The sequence below is a fragment of the Cynoglossus semilaevis genome, chromosome 1 (genome assembly GCF_000523025.1).
Source record: "Cynoglossus semilaevis isolate Cse_v1.0 chromosome 1, Cse_v1.0, whole genome shotgun sequence".
Lineage (NCBI taxonomy): Eukaryota > Metazoa > Chordata > Actinopteri > Pleuronectiformes > Cynoglossidae > Cynoglossus > Cynoglossus semilaevis.
Window position 1 is genome coordinate 5,862,543 of NC_024307.1, and position 4,915 is coordinate 5,867,457.

Below are 4,915 nucleotides of genomic sequence, written 5' to 3' on the forward strand. Positions count from 1 at the left end.
GACAACTGGGGCAACTTTTGGTTACCGATTCGTGAACTGAATTGTTTAAAAAAGGAGGCATTGGGCAACTGAGGTTCCACTGTTTTTACAAAACATTGGTATACTTTCTATACAAATATAACATATCTTAGTGAGTATTTGTTTAACTATTGCCCAGTGGCTTTGTCTTCATGCTGAATTGTGACCCCTCCCTTCTCCCCATGACCCCCACCCCAAAGCGGAAAAGTGGCTGAGATAAAAGATATATTTTTTTGGATTCCAGTAGCATTGTTGTCTTTCTGTGTTGAAGGTGCAGCATATAATCCACTGACTTGCTCAAGAGTCTCTGGTCACCGTCAGTCATCAACCACTGCTCCCAACCAGTCCAAACATTTGAACCTCTTCGTGGGGGCCATGTTGGATTCCTCCAGCCTTCCTGCAGCGGCGCTGATCCGCTCTGTCAGCGACTGATGCAAAGAGGGTCACGTAATAGGATTCCCTGGTCTGCATTGTATTTTCCTTCCAAAGTGAATTAGGATATCTCTTTTTGTCTCACAGTGAAATATCGTATCCAGTAGGTGCGTGTAAAGCTGTTTAACCACTCTGTGCTCAACTCCTAATTGGATTTTTACCACGGGTTCCTTTAAACATCCGCCCATCGACGCCGTCCAATATTGGCTTTTTCAAACACTTTTATTCATGAAGTCCTGTTTTTATTCCCCAGCTGTTGAAATGACGTGGTTTTTAATCAGCTAACGCACAGTCCTCCAACAGAACCAGAGCCATTAGACGCCGCCCGCATCTGCATGGCCACGTGCCCGCGTCCTCCTGGCTGCACGGCCTATTAGAGAGATGGAAGATTACGGCCTAAATGAAGCCATTAGTTACGCAAACCTAATGATGGTCATATCTGTGTGTGTAATTCCGATCCGTTTCCTTTGCTCAAGGCAAATATTTTCGCTCTCAAATGATTCTGAAGAAAGTGAGTAAAACCAACAGCAGCATCAACAACAAAAACAACATCAGGAGCCTTAATGAAAGGAGCGGCGGCTCAGGCACTCAGGCGATTGCATCCATTACCCCTCTCTACTATACGGACCCCCTTCACAGGGATTACCCCTGGTTCCAGAGAGGTTGATTATTAGATGCTCGCAAAGGTTTCGTTTGAATCGCCCCAGTTAAACGAGAAATTGCAGGCTGAGGAGAGAGGCTAATAACTGTTATTAACCCCGTGCGGGCGGCGGTGTAAAAGAGCGCCACAATAACGAGGTGCACCACCAAGGTTTGAGGCGCCGCGCAGCTAGCACACCCCCGAGGAGAAGCTAACTTATTAAAATAATGAATTAGCCGACCAGATTACTGCAGCCTGCGGCAAAGGCAATTATCCCCCTCCAAATCCCTGGACAGGGCTCCCTAGCGCCACCATAAAACAAGTGCTCAGAAAGCAGCAGCCCTCAGCTCCACACAAATGAATAGGCTGTTAATTAGGATCTCTCCCGCTGCGGGTAGCCTTCCCACTGCCATAACAGAAAGTGTGTGATTGCAAAAGACAGTGAAATGGTGAAAATTAGGAAAAGTGAGAATGTAGAGAGTTTAACTCTGAACCAATCACAAATATACAGACGATATAATGATAATATATTATAATATAGGCCTAATTGTAATGTACTTTGCATGAAAAATCTCAAAGTGCTATAGAGTTTTTATTTATACATATATATTTACATGTATAGTTGATATTATTATTCTTAAAAAGTCACAATTCCATAAAAAAAATCTAAAAAATCTAAGGTGGAATTTAAACAAATTAAACAAAATCTAAACTGACACCTAATACATACAAAATCAAACTTTTTTTAAAAATGTTTATACAAACCTGAACATTTATTCCCTAGTTTCTCCTGAATGTCCCAGATCTGTTCCCCGGGCCGTATTGTTGACATACAGCCTTCAGGCTGAAGATGAACGTGAAGTTAGAGTCCAGCGCTGCCGTCTGATGTATAGAGTTGTCAGCCCTGGTGTAAAGAAAGACTTGGTCAAGGATGGACGTGAATTAGGCCAACGACCGCCGTCGCCGCCGCCGCCGCTGTACTTGATGACATATATACCACACGGTTTAAAAATACTGAAGAATCTCATGGTTGACATCATGAACCAAATCTGGCAACCTTCTTCTATCACCTTCCCACTCCACGTGCTGTAGGTTGAACAGCAAAGTTTTGAAGGCTGGACTCACCTTGTCCTCTATACAGTAGCTGTACTTTACTGTCCAAGTAAAACCTCAGGCCGGAGGAAAAACTGCAGTACACGCAGTAGTTCTGCTCTCTGATGTTAACCAGGTACAACTAGTCAGTACAACTAGTCGGTACAACTAGTCAGTACAACTGGTCGGTACAACTGGTCGGTACAACAGGTCGGTACAACTAGTCAGTACAACTAGTCAGTACAACTAGTCGGTTCAACTAGTCGGTACAACTAGTCGGTACAACTAGTCGGTACAACTAGTCGGTACAATTGGTCAGTACAACTAGTCGGTACAACTGGTCGGTACAACTAGTCCAGTTGACTTGATTTAATCCCAGCAGTCGTTTTCAAGTTTTCCTGGGATTGAACCAGTCCTCTTCCTGCTACAGTGTAGGGCAGGAACACTCACCGCTTTCCACCCGTGTGGTGCCTTTACTTTTGTTTTTTTTTTGTTTTTTTAATAATGTAATGATTTGAACATATGGTTTAAACAACTAATGGATTTTTATTCATAACATTTTACAACAGAAGAGTAAACCTGGGTATTTGCTGCAGCTAATAGTACTCTGTAGTACCTTGTAGTACTCTGTGCTACTCTTACCTCAGTATGACACATGGAAACTCATTTGTGCTTTATCAGAACTGGCAACCTCTGAGGCACTCTTTCTGATCAGGTCTGTGATTACAGGACAGACACTCAGCAACTGACCATATGGGCTCTTTGTTTTGTACGGGCGTGTACACACGGGCGTGTGTGTGTGTACAGTATGTGTATGTGTGTGTGGTTCTCCTTTTTTACTCTTACTTTTACTGTTTGTTTTTTTTACTTGTTCTAGAGGGATTAATAAAGTTCTATCCGTCTATAAAAAAAAACAGATTTTTGTTTGTTTTTTCACTCAGTGTATTTCCATAACAGTGGATAAAACCAGTTTGAACTGGTCTGTATTTCAGTTCAAATCCGACATACTGCTGTATTTTTTGGTCTCTTAGTAATTGTTGCCAGGTCTGCTAATTAAAGCAAGCAATGTCAGTTTTTCGTCCCTATAAATGAATCTTTCAAATTTTGATAACTCTGATCTAGATGTGAGACGTTTGTTTACATACATTTGTTTGTTTACTCACTGTTGTTTACGATGTCTTTGTCCATTCTGTCTGTTTGCTGCATCTGTGTAACAGCAGCTGTGATTTGTAAAACAGCGACGATGTTCAAAGAGTGGATGTGATCAACGTGAGAGAAGACTGAAAAGCTCTTCATAGAAGCTAATACTTAAGTACTTCTCTCACGTTAAGTAGGTACTAATTGTACACAGTGTAGGGGTTTCGTAAACCTGGTTGCCTGTTTCTGGAAAAGATCTGGCAACATTACTCACAATGTAGAATCCTCTCCTGATGCATTTTTTGCATCCATGCTTGAAAAGCTAACGAAAGCTAACGACTCTGTGTTTAAAACAGCACTCAACAGAGGAAACAGTCTGACCTCAGTCGGCACGGTAACCAAAGATGACATCACACATCTCACTTGTTCATCATCACGTGTTCATTAAACATACAGAGCACTGGAGGTACTTAGAGCGCGTAGTGCTGTCGCTCGCTAACAAGCGCTAGCTAATAGCCAGCAGCTAAGTGGATTGTTATTTTTTATTTTGCACACAGCCATTTGAGAAATGAAACATTACGTGCTAACAGTTTTGTAAAGCGCACTCTTTATACCGCCGTCTGCTCCCAGGAGAACAATTTCCGAGTCCCACGGCTACGCGGAGCACGGAGCGCCACATTATGCCCGTGTACTGTATGAATATGCCTGCGAGCATTGACATGAATGCAATTTCATGTGATTTGAATGCCTTTCATGAGGAAAGGACTCCTTTGAACTGCCTTAAAAAGCTCATCCACCGCGGTAGCTGCCACTGGCCCTGGGTACAGAGGAGTCGTGTCGACAGGCCCAATTAATGATGGGGCGTACGAGAGTGAATGAATGAGGAGCTTTGAGAGGATTCCTCCACCTTAAATCCCCCTGTGCTGCTGCTCCCAGACTGCCTGTGAAGAACAATCAAACGGCAGCAACCCCCCTCCTATTTATCACTTTAAGACATTAGCCAGACATGGGCCTGAATATTAACCAGCTCCTTTTCCAGGAGTGTGGCAACATACATTTTTAATCACAGGGGAAAACGAGGCCTCTCAATCGTCCTCATCTGTTACTGTGTGCTTAATGCTCTGCATTTTTTTTTCTTCTTCTTCTTCTCCTTCGTCAGGACACTCCAAGCTTTTATTAATGACGCTCGTCCAGCTGATTGGAGTTTAATTCTTTTACACACACACACACACACACACACCGTGTGATTAACCTTTCATCCAAAGTGCTGCATTCTCACTTTTATTTTTTCTCCCCCCCCCCGTCCGTGATCACGCCGACTCCTTATCTTGTTGCGGCTGTTTGTAAGGCATTATCTGCGGCTGTCGCCGACTATCTCCACCGTGTTGACAGAGTTCATTTCCCTGGGCTGATGTGTGTCTTCCACTGCAGGACATCTGGGCCGAGGCAGCGGAGCGTCAGCTGGGCTTCCACCGCTTAATTGGTGTCGTGTTCTCCGGAGCTTGAAGCTGCTCTCTCTCTCTCTCTCTCTCTCTCTCTCTGTCTCTGTCTCTCTCTCTGGTGCTGGGACCTGTGATGGCAGCAGGACTGGTAGGG

General features: G+C 43.7%; 1 protein-coding gene across 1 annotated transcript in view; it reads left to right on the plus strand.

Moving 5' to 3' along the window:
* LOC103376762 (G patch domain-containing protein 2-like) overlaps positions 1-4,862 on the plus strand; it is a 65,514-nt gene extending 60,652 nt beyond the window's left edge. Inside the window, exon 10 of the mRNA XM_025054854.1 lies at positions 4,751-4,862. The gene's annotated coding sequence lies outside the window, so the exon portion shown is untranslated. The remainder of the gene's footprint in view (positions 1-4,750) is intronic.
* Positions 4,863-4,915: the final 53 nt, after the last annotated feature.